This window comes from Ammospiza nelsoni, chromosome 3 (assembly GCF_027579445.1).
Source record: "Ammospiza nelsoni isolate bAmmNel1 chromosome 3, bAmmNel1.pri, whole genome shotgun sequence".
Classification (NCBI taxonomy): Eukaryota; Metazoa; Chordata; class Aves; order Passeriformes; family Passerellidae; genus Ammospiza; species Ammospiza nelsoni.
Window position 1 is genome coordinate 38,416,748 of NC_080635.1, and position 15,517 is coordinate 38,432,264.

Consider the following 15,517-nt stretch of genomic DNA (forward strand, 5'->3'; position numbering starts at 1 on the left):
CCCTGAACAAAGCTGGATGAAGCTCCCATGTCACCTTTGTGCTGCCTGTGATTATAATCGACATAATTCTTTATCCTTTCAATAGATTACATCCCAAATCCAAAGAGTCTGGTTACTTTCAAAACAAGTTTGAAAAAAATAAAGAAGATTACAACATAGATTTAAAATATTTATCAAGACCTCAAAATCACGTATAATATTTCTTCTTTTACCCAGGATCATAAATACTTAAAAGTACTTTTTGAGCATTTTGATTCTCCCCAAAAACATCCCAAACCCAAGGAAGAAACCAAACCAAACCCTCCACCCCCCCCCCCCCCCAAAAAAAAAAACTAAACAAGAAGACAATCCAAAACATTACTAAGTTTTGCATCCCTCTTGAGGCATTACGGCAAGAGGAAGATGTAAAAGATGTAAATACAAGTTTCTGAAAACACTAGCTGGTGTTAAATAAAAGATAGCTTGTTTTATTGGGAAAGTGAAGCCTGGAGTACCTGTGATACTGCTGACAGCTAAACCTGCAAACACAGGCATCTTTGAAGCTGCTTATCTGGTAGTGGCATCCTACTTTCCATAATCTATGGGTTTTTTTTCCATTTTATACAGGAAATTATTATTATTACTATTATTTACTTCTGCATTTTAGACTCCAGATTCAACTTCAGTTCTAATTTAAGCTTCAGCAGTCAAATACTTGAAGTCTGTTCTTATCAGCTCTGCGATATTCGTGACTATCTCTAGCACAATTAGCAGATTGACACGGACAGCCACATGCAGATGAAATTGCTGCAGGAATTAGGAGACTGTGACTGAATCTGCATGTTCAGGAGTTCCACAAAGAACATGAATTCTCTTTTTCCTGCAATCTTATTTTTATAATTTATTGTTCTAAGAATTGGACAGCAATTAAATACCTTTACAAAGGCCATGGTAATTAGTGGGGGGGGGGGGGGGGAGGAGGTTTCATTTGCCAAAAAAAAAAAAAATAGGAAACAAAATTATTTGTTTCTATTTCCCTTTTTCTTCCTATATCCTGGCCCTGAAGAATGCACACCAAATCCTCTGGACAGTCAAGCACTTTGTTAAACAATAAACCAAAGATATATACTAGTATTTATAATATCCTTCAGCTAGTATTTACTCAAGTAAACCAAATAGCTGTTTTCTAGAAAGCAAAACAGCATGCTTAGTATTTTCAGGGAGGCAGACAAGGACCTCATTATAAAAAACTGTATGTAGATTCATGCTACAAACATTCTGGTTTATATACCATATATATTTATGGAATTGCTGCTTTCCCCACACTGCAGCAGAAGGTTGTCCTTTGGGTAGGACACGAGGAACTGAACTAATTAAAAAAAAAAAATTGTCAACTTTTTTTCAAAACCACCATCAGAGTCTCAGTACAGTTTATGTAGCACACTTGTAAACCCTTTAAAACAGAGTGCAGACCACCACAGGTGTAAGAAGCAGCAATATCGCAAGCAAGTACCTTCCATCACAAACCATGCCATAAGGGGCATCACCCTTTTTTCAAGAAGGTACAGCCTTCACAGCTCAGCTTAAAAAGGACTGTGCAAAACTGTGCTAGCAGCACACTGATACCTATTTTACTTCAGTTAGAGTAAACATAAGAGTATTCCTTTTATACAATGGTGTAATCATCAGACCATTCACCTGACTGCTGATTCCCAGGCCATGGTCACCCTGAAGCCACAATTTCTTTCCAGGAAAAACTCTAAGCTGTAAAGAGGACCAGGAAGAGGGTTCCCCCCCTCTCACCACAGTGATTGAGTTTCTATGTGCACAGAGGGATCAGAGCCTCAATTTACACCAGCCTTGGTATTTAAAAGAAGCCATATCTAGCATCTCATTAATCCATTACAACTATAAAACATCCCAGCTCCAGCTGTAGGATGACCAGCTTCCCTGCCCTAGCTTGGGATACATTTATGCAAGCAGAGAACTGTAGCTGCAAATGGTATCTGTGGCTCTCAGTTTGTGCTCTCTCACCACCCACACAGCCTGTGTGAAAGGTTCCTGTCACACATGTGTTTTGAATTGACACTGATGCTAACTAAGTGAATCAGCTGTGTTCAGGCCCTGACCAAGCAGGTCTGATTAATTATTGCAGGAACTTAAGAAGAGGTAATATACCTTCAAAAATTTAGCTAATTTATTATCTACCTACTCCATGTAGAATTTCCTATGCATAGTAAGGGGCTATACATCTTGGAAAATACAGTTACTGCTGAGTATTTACCATTCCTAAGAGTTTATCATTGCCACAAAAACCAATGCTATTAGTCTATAATGCAGATTCATCATAGATATTCTTCAAATTAATGCAGGTAATAAATAGTGCTTTATGAATCTTGATCTGAAAACTTGAACGAAAGATGTTGCAGCTTATTCTACTAAAAGATTATTGGTCTAATTTCTCACTATACTTGAAAACTTAATTGCTTACACTTGTTTACTGCACAGTTTTTCCTCTAGCAGAGTAACTATTAAATAATTTTTCAGCAATCTTTGAAACTATTTGTCATGATTTTTAAACATACTTTTTATTGGCATAAACCAGTTTGATTTCAGCTTGATTTATAATAATCATTTAATTGTGTATTATTTTCCTAGTGCAGCTCTTAAAAAGCTGTTTCCATTCACAAGTACACTGAAAAGAACAAAAAACTTATACATAACAAGTAATGTGCTACTATAATTTGAAAATATTCACCTCATTCACATTCACCTGCCTCCACTAAAAGATTTAAAACACGTCTAAACCAGAAACTGATGAATTCATCAGCGTCTGTGACATTTTGATCATAATCAATAATATAATTTTACCCCTTAAATGGGTTTTCAATTAAAGTACATTTTTTTCAAAGCAATTTTATTTTTGTCATAAAAATAGTTTCTCTGCAGACTAACAGCATTAACTAATTTCATACCAGGTGCTGTGTTGTAAGGGACAATAACCTGCACAGCCAAACAAAGATAATACTGTACTTAATGAAAGACAAATAAAATTCATTGTGGTGTTTCAAAGGTTAAATATTACAAAGTAAAACATTTCTTAGATAAATAAGTACAAATGTAAAGGTCAAGAACCATTACACAAGTTGAGAAGTTCATTATCCAAGAATGAAGAATCTAAGGACAGCAAGAGAACATCAGTGTTAGGAATTCAGGCTGGCCTGGCTCCCACTAATTCACTTTTGAACTTTCTCTTAGCTCTCAAGAAAACTCAGGACAAGACAGCCCAAAAGCTTCCACAGAAAGTTAGCTGTAAAAGATTTCTTGGATGGAAGAGTATGCCAGGAGCAGCAGAAATGGAGCAGACCATCACCAGTCTCTCATCAGACGGTATTAAATGACACTATCAGGACTTCCTTTAAGTTCTATTTCTCTAGAAGCTGGTGCATACTAGACTAGGCCTTGCTGTAGGGAGCTAAAGTAGAGAATGTTTTAAAGGAAAACTTATTTGTACAGCTATACAGCAAGACCTTTTGGATATAAGAAATAGAAACAAAATTTAATAGTGTGGAGTAAGACGAATGAGCAAATATATATGAAATCATGCTAAACCAGAGGGGTTTGTGGCCCATTGAACAAATACTCCTGCTGTAGAAAGTGAATTAAATCAAGTGGTGTGATCTGATTATCTTCAAGGATTATTTGTCATGGGCAAACTACTGGTTCAGGTAGGAACAGACTGTTATCCTTCAACTAAGGGGCAGTTATTGATCTTTGCTGGCACAGCCTCATTGTTACATGGCTTCACTGTTATGGAGAGGCTGCTGGCTTAACGTCTGTCAGTCTCGGATATACACGCAGCCCTTCCTTGGGAAAGATAAAGGGAGGTAATTTCAGGGTCTTTCATCTTTTACAGAGCTCTACTGCTCAGAAGCCAGAAAGTGTATTTTCTTTGTCTGTGGCAATTAACTAGATCTTGAACTTCACACAATTTTTATGGATGGATAATATGTATACCTAGAAATAGGAGAAAATTTTGAGCACTGCTGTTAGCAACAGAAATACAACTTCACCCAGACCCATCATCCTGTACCAGGACAGAGCCCTCAGAGTAAGGAAAGGAGAGAGTCCCTAGGGGAGATAATAGGGAACTCTTTCAAACTCTTTGAGTTTTGGTCTCACTTCTGAGAACTTTCCTAATTAAATAGAGAAACAATTGCATAGAATTTGAAAAGAAATAAAAGAGGATTCTGTAGCTTTAAGAACAGGCAAAAGCCTTGCACTTTTGTTCAGGGGACCGCTTTACATAAATCTTCAGGAAGTCTCTGACAGGCAGTATCCTGGACAGAAATCAGATAGCTATTTCTCAGGCTCAAGTATCCAGCTTGTTTTGAGGCAAATCTCAAGACAAATACACCAAGAGCTATAAATCAGAGAACTATACCAGATGCAAGCAAAAATGAGGCTACAGAAGCTGAGAAACAAGTACACGATCCCACTGCTCTTTCCACTGCTTTTGTCAAAAAATGTTTGCTAGTTTCACAGTTCTACACATGATTTGAAAACTGAAAGTTACAATTGGTAGATGTCTAAGAAATTTCACTCCATTTGGCTTTTGTGTGGGAGGGAGCTGTGGCTTAGAATCAATAAGCTTCTCTTTATTTATACTTGGAAGCTGGTCCTGAAAAGCTTCTTCACACAAGAAATTCCTCTTCCCACGGTAAACAGCCAAATAGGTATGAATGCAGGCATAAATCATCACTGCAGAACAGCAAACACACAAAGGTTGATCAATTAATGTAGAGTGAAATCTTGTTTTATGTCCCCTTTAGTGGAGCAGGTTAATTCCTGGGATTCACCATTCTGAATACCCTCCATCAATACTTTATGTAACCACCTGGGCTCTTTGGTGCTGGGCATTGCAGAACAGCAAACACACAAAGGTTGATCAATTAATGTAGAGTGAAATCTTGTTTTACATCCCACTTAGTGGAGCAGGTTAATTCCTGGGATTCACCATTCTGAATACTCTCCATCACTACTTTACATATGCACCTGGGCTCTTTGGTGCTGTGCATTTAAGGCCCAGCTGGGAGATCCAAACGTCCAAGGACATGCGAGTGGGTTTGTGAGGCTCAGTGGATGTGGCAGGGGAGTCAGGCTCCTCGGAGAGGAGTGACAGCAGATGCCCTCCAGGGGAGCTACAAACCGCGCGTCATCCCGGACTGCCACGCCGGGAACAGCTCCGGACTCAAGGAAAAGAGCTGACAGGCAGCAGCCATGGTTTCAGCTGTTTCCTTCGGATCTCTCCCAGCAGGTGTCACTACGATGTAGCATTGCTAGAAAATCTTCAAGCAACAAACTTGAAAGTAGCGGGTTCCTTTTTCTCCCACCTGGCAAAGTACCTCTGTAGACCAATTCTGTAAAACGTGAATAGTCGGCAACAACGAGCTTTGTGATGAGAGGGTGGGGAAAACTGCTAGCTGTGTATGATTTCCACTTCCATACAGCTGATTTTCTTCTTATAAATTGTTATACCTCTGAAAGAGATATCTTTAATGAAGTGGTTAATTTAATGCAACGCTCAGCATTCTCTTCTTTACAGTAATGTACACAGATGGCCATATTCCAAACTCCATTCATCTATTTCAAATTGTTATAAAATGGCTGTTGAATTCTATTCTTTGGAGAGATAAAATATATTTGTAATAAACAACAAAATTTTCTAGCAGCTGGTTCTGAAAATTAAGAAAAAAACAAACCAACACAATAGGGGGAAAAGATTTCCAAAGCTGTCTCCATGCAGACTCTGACTGTCCTACCACCCAGCGATTCTGCAGGCATTCAGACACCTCACTGTAATGTCTCAAAAATCAATAGCAATTTATTCTCTCTTTGGACCCCGAGCAACAAAAGTAAATAATACTGTCACCTGTGGTCTCCCTTCAGAACATGGTCACAAAACAGTCTTGCTACTCTACCACAACCCTCCAGGGCTCTTTATCTATGCTGGCTTTGCAGATTGTATTGGCTTTCACAAGGGAGAAACACACAAGACAGCAACAAAAAGGGGTCAAGTTCCTGTACTCTGACCACCCAGGCTGCTGAACTGGAATTAAGAAAAAGGTTTGGCACCTGTCTTACTTCGGTTTCAACTACATTAATTTTATAAAAAGGGAAAAAGAAAAGAAAAATAAAATAAAAGAAACTGCAAACTGAAAAAGAAATATTAGAATGACATTTTCTCATGCAATAAAAGGGAAAGCCTAGAGGAAAAAGTTGAAACATTTGCATCATTCCTAAATTAATTTCTTAATAATTGGAGGTTTTGAAATTCACATTCCTTACAATGCTACTGAACATATGTCAGAATATTCAAAGTGATCCAGAATATTGACAGTTTTCAAAATCATCATAATTTGTAACCAATAATAAGGAATCAATTCCCATCTCATTATAAGACAAACAGTTTCTTTTAACTTCTCACAGCATGAGGTATATCATCATCACAGGGACTTACAAAATTTCAAACACATGATATGAAGATGTGCTCACTTAACTTCTAGTGACCTTGTGTATGTATGTACAATGGACTCGTGTCTTTCCAATGAACATTATTTAAATATGTATTTTTTGCATATTAAATTGTCTTTGTTGCTGCATTTGTGTAAAGCCTATAGGACACAGAAATTCTCTCCATCACTACCTATTCTGTTGCTTCTTAGACATACGGATTGTTGTGGGTTTGTATATAATAAGTTCAGGATGCATCACTAGCTCATACAGGCATCACATCCTGATTTAAAGCAGTCCACCTTTTCTTTTGTGGCTGTTTATATCAATGAGCACAAAGACAGAGCATGGGCTGAATGCAAAGAAAGAAGTGGAGCTTAAGAGAAAAATATTGACCTTCTATTCCAGTTTTCAACATGGACAGTAACTCCATGAAGTAATTTCCCACTATAAAATGATAAAATGCCAAAACTTAAAAGCACAATGCAAATAGGTGTATTTAAAGGGTCTCTTAACAACTCTCATTACAAAGCATGTGCAGAGTTATAATTTCTTTCTATAGGGGAAAATTAGTAAAGGAAGTGGAAAATTCCAAAATATTTTAGGTTAATATCTTAGGAGAAGTAAAAATCTGCGTGGATTTTACATGACCATATGAGAAGAAATGAGAAGATACTAAGACTGTTTATTTATACAAGACATAAACACTTGTCTAATCAAAGGCATTCTGAACAATGTTACAAGAAACTCTGGTAAAACATTAGAAGATTAATGTATTAATTATTTTAGAAATCAGATGCAAAATGAAGAAAACCTACTAGCCACTAATGTCAAAGAAAAGCAACAAAATAAACTGAATTTTATATTGAGTTATAAACAGAATAAAAAGGGAAAAAGGCTACAAAGATTTAATTAATTCCTTCTACTATAAGCCACAGCCACAATGAATGGAAAGTCTACTACTGTATGAACCAAATTCAGGGTAGAGCAAAGACTGCCTCAATCAGAGCAAAGACTGATTAATATTCAATCATTTCATTAAAAACTGTAGAACTTTAATATTTAATAACCACATCAGTATCTGAAGTCAGACTGCTGCATGGCTGGATACTCATTCAATCCTATGCAGACTCTTACTAGCCCCTTAAAAGAAAAACCTTACAGGTTAAAAAGATATTTTTATCTTTAATTTTACAAGAGCTAAACAGCATATGAGTCAATTAAGCCATAGCAAAAATCAGGAATGCTTCTCCACTGTTCCATTTGTATCTCCCAAAAAGAGCATTTAATTTAATTTACTATTTACTCATTTTTCATTTGCAATTCTCTGCAGGCATCTGTAAATCCAGTGTTAACTACACCTAGTACTGGGAACACAAAATAGAAATTTCTGAAACAGGCTTAAATAATTTCAGAAATTCTGTGGCTTTGAAGGATCTCCCAGAAAAACTCTGACAAGTGATACAGGATTCTATTGTGTTTAAAAGAACAACTCCTAGCTTGCCTCAGAGGTGATTCTCCCCATCTACTCCACTCTGACAAGATCCCTCCTGGAGTACTGCATCTAGTTTCTGGATTTTCCAACATTGGAAGAATGTAACCTGCCAGAGCAGGTCCAAAAGAGAGCCATGAAGATGATTAAGAGGCTGGGAAGCACCTCTCCCAGGAGGACAGGCTGAGAGAGTTGGGAATGCTCAGACTGGAAAACAGAAGGCTCCAGGGAGACTTTACAGCACCTTCCATTACCTAAGGGGGGCCTACAAGGGAGATGGAGGGTCACTTTTACAAGGGAGTGTAGTGACAGGACAAGGGGGGATAGCTTTAACCTGAAAAGGGAAGAGTTAGATCAGGTCTTAGGGAGAAATCCTTCACTATGTGAGAAGTGAGGCACTGGCCCAGTTCAAGGAGCTAAAACTCAGCACAACTAGAACAAAAGGGAAAATATGAACACTTGAATCAGCTTAGCACTGAATGATACAAGTGAGAGTACTGGCATGAGAAAGGTGCTGGAAGAGATGATTTAGCTGTTTTTTTGTTTTGCCTAACCATTTGAAGAAGTTGCCTATATTGTGAAACTGCAAATTGACTTGCAGACCAAATCAACTAACATGAATGCTCAGTCACCCTAATACACCAACTACTGATACTGCTAAATGAAATTAGATATTCTGTTGATTCTATGAAAAAAAAAGTTTAAGTTAATATGTACAAACCAATGTTGAATTAAAAACTAGAGAGATGTTTAAAAATTTTGCTAATATCATGGTGAAAGCAATACACTATCCATCATGTGTTATAAACTGTTAACTACAGGTCTGTCAGTCTCACTTCAGTGCCTGGTGAAGTTATAGAAACTGAAGGTATTGAAAAACATCTGGAGGACAATGCAGTCATTGGTCACAGCCAGCACAGCTTCATGAGAGCAAGGTCCTGCTTATCAAACCTGATTTCCTTTTATCATCACACTCAGCTGATCAAGGGAACCCAGTCAATGTAATCTTCCTTATCTCAGTAAAGCTTTGGATACTGTCTCTCACAGGATCTTTCTGGACAAAATGTCCAGCACACAGCTGTATAAACACATCATGGGATGGGTGAGCAGCTGGCTCACGGGCCAGGCACAAAGGGTTACAGTGAATGGGGTGACATCAGACTGGGGACCTGTCACTAGGGGGGTTCCACAGGGCTCCATTCTCGGCCCTGTGCTCTTCAACATCTTCATAAATGACTTGGACACAGGACTGGAAGGGATACAGAGTGAGTTCACAGAGGATACAAAAATGAGAGAAACTGTTAAGTCCCTTGAAGACAGGCATGCCAAGAGACCTCAACAAATCAGGGGTCTGGGCAATCACCAACAATTCCCTTGTATGAACAAGGGAAAGTGTTGGATTCTGCACCTGGAATGGGACAACCCTGGATGTACAGACAGGCTGGGAAATGAGATGCTGAAGAACAATGCCACAGAAAGGGACCTGGGGGTCCTGGTTGATGGTAAGTCGAACCTGAGCCAGCAGTGCCCTGGCACCCAAGAGGGCCAGCCCTGTCCTGGGGGCATCGGGCACTGCATCACCAGCAGGGCAAGGGAGGGGATTGTGCTGCTCTGCTCTGCACTGGGGCAGCCTCGCCTTGAGTGCTGGGGGCAGTTTTGGGTGCCACAATGTAAAAACGACATTGAACTCTAAGAGAGTGTCCAGAGCACAGCAACAAGGATGATGAAGAGCCTTGAGGAGCAGCCAAGGTCACTTGGTCTGTTCAGACTGGAGAAGAGAAGACTGAGGGGAGACCTCATTGCAGCTACAGCTTCCTCATGAGGGGAAGAGGAGGGGCAGGCCCTGATCTCTGCTCTGTGGTGACCGGTGACAGGACCTGGGTGAATGGCCTGAAGTTGGGTCAGGGGAGGTTTACATTGGATATTAGGAAAACATTCTTCACCCAGAGGGTGAGTGGGCACTGGATCAGGCTCCCCTGGGAAGTGGTCACAGCACCAGCCTGACAGTTCAAGAAGTGTTTGGATAATGCTCTTGGGCAAATGGTGTGACTCTTTAGGGATGGTGCTGTGGAGGGCTGGGAGTTGGACTTGATCATCTCATCCAACTCTGCATGTTTTGTGATATATAGATAGATACACTCACACACGTGTGTGAATGTGTGTGTATTTCTAATAATTGACTATCATTCTCTCTCTGAAATGCTTGGGAAAAAGGTTAACTCAGGATCTTTGCTGACATAAAGTGTTCTCGTTTCACTTGTATTCAAGCAGGAATTTCTGTCATCACAATGCAGGTGAGCCCTGGCCTAACATTTACATCCTTCTGTTCATAAGGAACTAGAGTTAACAAGAATATTTACTAAGTTTGCAATCAGTTAAGATCTCCCCTTCTAAAGAAATCTCTACAATTTGCTTCAGCTACTAAGAGCTACCCAAAAAAAGAATTAAGAAAGTGAATCATTTTAATCACTACTTTGCCAATACTACCCATAAGGTTACTGCTAATGTGGCCATTTTTCTTTAGGATATAAATAGAAATTGTTAAGTAGATCACATCTCTTAGATAACTAGTTTTGACTGCTTATCAGTTTACACCAAATAAATATTTGCAATCTAAACACAAAAATTTTTGTGTTGGCACTTTCATTAAAAAGTGAAATTGACTGGTTAGGACAGCATGCTTACTTCCAGGCTTTCCCATCCCTTTTCTTAGAATCTTGGTATATGAATTTGCTTCTAAATGAGAGCAAATCACATAATTGGGAAGCCTGAAAATAAATAAAATTTAAAAATAAATAAATTATCGAGAAAAAGCAGCATTTTATCACAAATTTGAGCACTCAATGAGATTTTTAAAAATGCAACACATTCTAAAAGCCCTAGCTTTTTATAATCCTGGAGTATGTTAACCAGCATAACTTCTAAGTTTGGGGAAACATTAGTTTGAAGGTTAATACTCCAAACTCAAGACTCTCCAACTGAGGTCCCCTCAGCAAGGTGCAATGCATACAGAGAAACCAAAATTTTCTGCTTGTAGTTTTGACACTGTTGGTGTATATTCTTCTGACCACCACTTCAGACTTCATTATACACTTCTGATAGTTTAAAACTACTTTTCTCATCAAGTTTGACACACAGCTCCATAACCATTCCAGTAACAAAACAAGAGTTCACAGCCAGCATTCTCAGAGTCGGGGTAATTTTTTTTTATTTTTCAAGTTTAAAAAAAAATTGTATTAAATCCAGCTATTTATGCCTTTCTTTGCATGACACTAAAATGATGCTTACAGGACAGATGTGGTTTTGTGGCTTATGGCTGAGTATAAGCAGACTGCATATTGTAATCAAGCTGTGTAGGACAGTTCATTATTTAGATTGCCTGCTGTTTCCTATTGAATGACCTTGATTCAATTCCTGTTCTCTTTACTGGGCTTTAAGTATACAGAAAGAAATATTCCAATAACAAAATATTAAAAGCAAATAAAGCCAGTTTCAAGGAGGGATGGAATGATTAGGAGACCTTCCAGTACCATGGTGTTTATCATCAAAGACAAGATCATATACACCAATTTCAAATCAGATTTCAACACGACGCAACAAGGTAGGCACAGTCTGAGAAAACAAGGAGAAATTACAGTGCCACATTGAATGGAAACTGAATGAGACAGAAGCTCTGCAGAAAAAACCTAAAATTTATACTAAGTCTATCCTGGAATTGTAGTAGAATAAACAAAAAATTAATATGTCCATGTTTCTAAAAATAGCTTTTTCTTCCCTTATTTGCCATCGTACATACTTACCCATTCTAAAGCAGGTAACTGTTTAAGTGGTCCAGACTTCATCAAAGAGGTTAGTAATGAACTCATTTACACTTACACTCTTACTATTCCTACAACTTAAATATGGAAATTTAACTAAAGATGTTTACCTACATGCACCATGCTTAAGAAAAAGCATCTTTGGTTGTAACATGTTCTGCAGCTTATATTCACTTACATATTTGGCACTGCACATTCAATTTAGTTTTCTAGATTTACCCTCATCAGTATGTGAAGATGCTCCAATCAATTCCAAATTAATAGATTATGTTTCAAATAAGCAGGGTACATTTAACCAATATATTATGAAGGGTAACCAGACTGATTTTATTTGTTGAAGTACACGAATTTCTTTGACCTCACTGTCTTGATTTCTCTCAGACATTACTCTGAAGCTATAGCAGATTTGTTTCAGCCACAAGACAAAGGTACAATCTAATTCATTTTTCTGATTGTGAACATGACTGTCCAAAGCACACGTAATTATATTCTTACCTTGCAACAACATATGTTTTAGAAACACTTTTTTTAGCAGAAACCTATGATTTGATATGAACAATGCTTTTTTCTTAAAAAGAAAGTGAAATTAATATTTGCCTGTAAACACTGCTACCTTACAAATTTATTCAATTAAAACAACATTAACCTATAAAAACAATGCCCAATTTTAATGTGCTCTTTGCTTTAATACACTCTTACACCAAATGTTACAGCAACTAAGATGTTTCAGCATTTTTCACATATTTGAAAATCTAAAAGCTGTTTATATTTGTATAATTGCAGCATTTCCCCTCACTGAAATCAATACAACTACTCAAGAAAAGCATGCAGGTACATCATGTTAGCTGGATTTGAAAGAATACAATTTTATAGTCATAAGTTATTCTTCAGTGTTTTGGCATAAAGAAACAAACATACCTAATTTTGCAGTGCTTCTCAAATTTATTGACTATGAAACATATGACACAAAAGAAATCTGCCATCCTGAAGCCAAAGGAAATCATATAATGTAAAGAGCCATGACAAAATAAACACCTAGTCTTAAAATAAGAAGGAAACAAAATTCACAATCCAAAGGATTCTCCAGCTGGACAATTCCATCTCTCCTGCCATCACTGCAGACAAACACTTGTAGGATTAGTCCCTTAACAGAGGTGGGGGTCTTGAGCTATTCCAGCCCATCTCTGAGCTTGTCTTTGGCCAGAAGCTCCCTGCCTACTCCGAATCTGGGCAACAGAGATGAATATGTGCCAGCTTTACAACTACTGCATTTCAGTGTAACATATTACCTACAAACCAATTTTTGATGTTCTAACTGAAATATTAGACTCTGAACTTCAAAAGAATCTAAACAGTTGAAGCTTAAGTAACACAGTTTTCTGCTGTAACTGGGAAATACACACAACCTCAGAAAAAACTCAGACTAAACCAAACAGCAATTTGTGAAAAAAGCAAATGTACATGTTAAGAGTACAAAAGTGGAGTTTTATAGAACTAGTTCACGTACCTGAACTAGTTTATTGTTCACGTATCTTTATTGAAAGAAAATTTTTAGTACAATGAAAAGAAAGTCCTAAAAGGTGCCCAAAAGGGAAACACTAAGGTTTCCCTTAACACTAACACAGGGCAACATTTTTCTTAAATGAGAGTTTTTTCTGTTTGAAGTATTGTTGATTTATGTATTAGAAGTTTCAGCACATTTGTAAATGTAGGAGTAATGTAAAAAAATTGAATGTAGCTTTTGAAACCTAGAAGCTGTAATATACTGTAAAAACAGACAGAATAGAAATCCCAGCAAAGCTAAATATATTATAAAATGACTGCTCACTCTGTAAGAAATATACCTGTTTCTAATATATGTATAAACTACACATTATCAAAATTTAAGTAGCTTAAGAAGTATTTTTTCTGCAGTAAAATCCAAATTTGATTCACAACGTTGTTCTTACATACTTACATAAAGAACTTACATACTCACATAGTTCTTTATGTAAGAACAATGGCTTACAGTCAAGAGCCATTATAAATGACATTAACTAATGCACACAACGTGAAACATTCAGCATCTTATGAGAAAACAAAACAGATTTTGTACAAACTTGCACTGCTAAGATGGTTACTGCCCAGTACCAACTCTACTGCAGGTGAGGCAGCAGGCACTAAGAGGGAGATAGTGCTGAACACACAAACTCTTTAATTATACTTTTTAGTGACCAGTCAAATTAAAGTTGGATATTAAAGATCATTATGCTTTTAAGTTAAACAGTTCAGTGACAAATAATTAAAAAGAAATTGAAAAATACGGAAATATTGCCAAATACTAATAAAGGTATGAAAAAGCTCATTTTATTAAACAGTCATTTCAAAAGCAATATTCTAGAGATAAAAATTCATTATAAGGTCTTTACAATGGCAACAAATTTTGTGCATTTCGCCAATTCTACAATTCTTCATGCGCTTACTGTTTTCAATTGGAGTTAAGACATTAGTGGTTTTTAAAAATTATTGAGGGCTAAACAGTGATGCATAAAACAATATATTCCCAAGTCACCTTTTCCCCCCTTTAGTGTGAACAGGTAGGAATATGTTTTTGATGCTTTGGTGTCAAGACCAGGTGAACTGAATGGTTTTATAGAGTACATTACTCTAGCTCCTTAAGGGGCTATAAAATCACATTCAACTCAGCTTTTTATTAATAATTCATGGCGAATTCCTTAGTTCACTGCAGGGGCATCACTCCTAGGGCATCATTCCTATTGAAACAACATAAAAGGGAAAGTCAGATAAACAGTTCTACCATCAAAATGAGAAGCCACCTACCATGAACCCAGAGACTCTAAAAGCCCTAAAGAATTTAAACCCTTACAATTTTCAGGCTAAATCTGGAATTCGACATTACTTCCTAAAAGTCAATGTTATTTAATAGATACGTAAAACCAAGAAAATTTTGTCTATCTAATTAAATTTGGTTTATCTGCAGATTTGAAGTGTCACATTTCCATTCATTTAGCTATATGGCATAAGAGCTATTTATGCTTTCATTACTCTAAAATAGACCATTTTAACAAGAATATTTTACTTCAATTAAGGATTAAACTAAGTATATCCCATTAAACATATCTATGATGCAAAAATATTATGATTTGGAATTGGAAGACTTTTCACTATAGTAAAAAATACCTACTACTAAAGCAGTTACTTACACCAATTATGATACATAAAGACCACAAGACTTCATTATTCATGGTCACATAATAGATGTTTCTTACAGAATTATGTCATGTATTAGTAACATTTGGATTTCAATGCACATGGCTAACTAGATAGATTCAGGAAAAAGTGGCCATCAATATAAACACATTAGGATAGGGACTACACACTTATTTTGTAATTTACTCAGTGGAACAAAATTAGCTTTGATGCATCAGTAAACCACCATGGAAAAACAGCTTTATCCTTACAAACTTAATTAATTCTGGTGTAGAAAGAAAGGAAGTCCACTTCAAAAGCTTAGTCTGCTCTCTGAGTAAAATAATGCCCTATGCACAAAAATGCTAGTTGTATAAAAATTCAAAATCCATCTTTAAGTTTTTAAAGCAACAAGAGAATATAGTGATTTAACTGCCTTGTCCCTGCCCCCCCCCCACACACACATTTTGGTATTGAGACTAAGGTATTAATGAGTGGCTTGTTGTAATTTGCAGTTTCCAACACA

General features: G+C 37.1%; 1 protein-coding gene and 1 long non-coding RNA gene across 2 annotated transcripts in view; one reads left to right on the forward strand and one right to left on the reverse strand.

Moving 5' to 3' along the window:
• The window catches only part of PRKN (parkin RBR E3 ubiquitin protein ligase), a 675,844-nt gene that overhangs the window by 648,304 nt on the left and 12,023 nt on the right, over window positions 1–15,517 (reverse strand).
• LOC132071705 (uncharacterized) lies at window positions 2,202–3,664 on the forward strand. The gene is made up of 2 exons (XR_009418179.1): window positions 2,202–2,351; window positions 3,238–3,664. It is a non-coding gene; the product is annotated as an uncharacterized LOC132071705 (long non-coding RNA).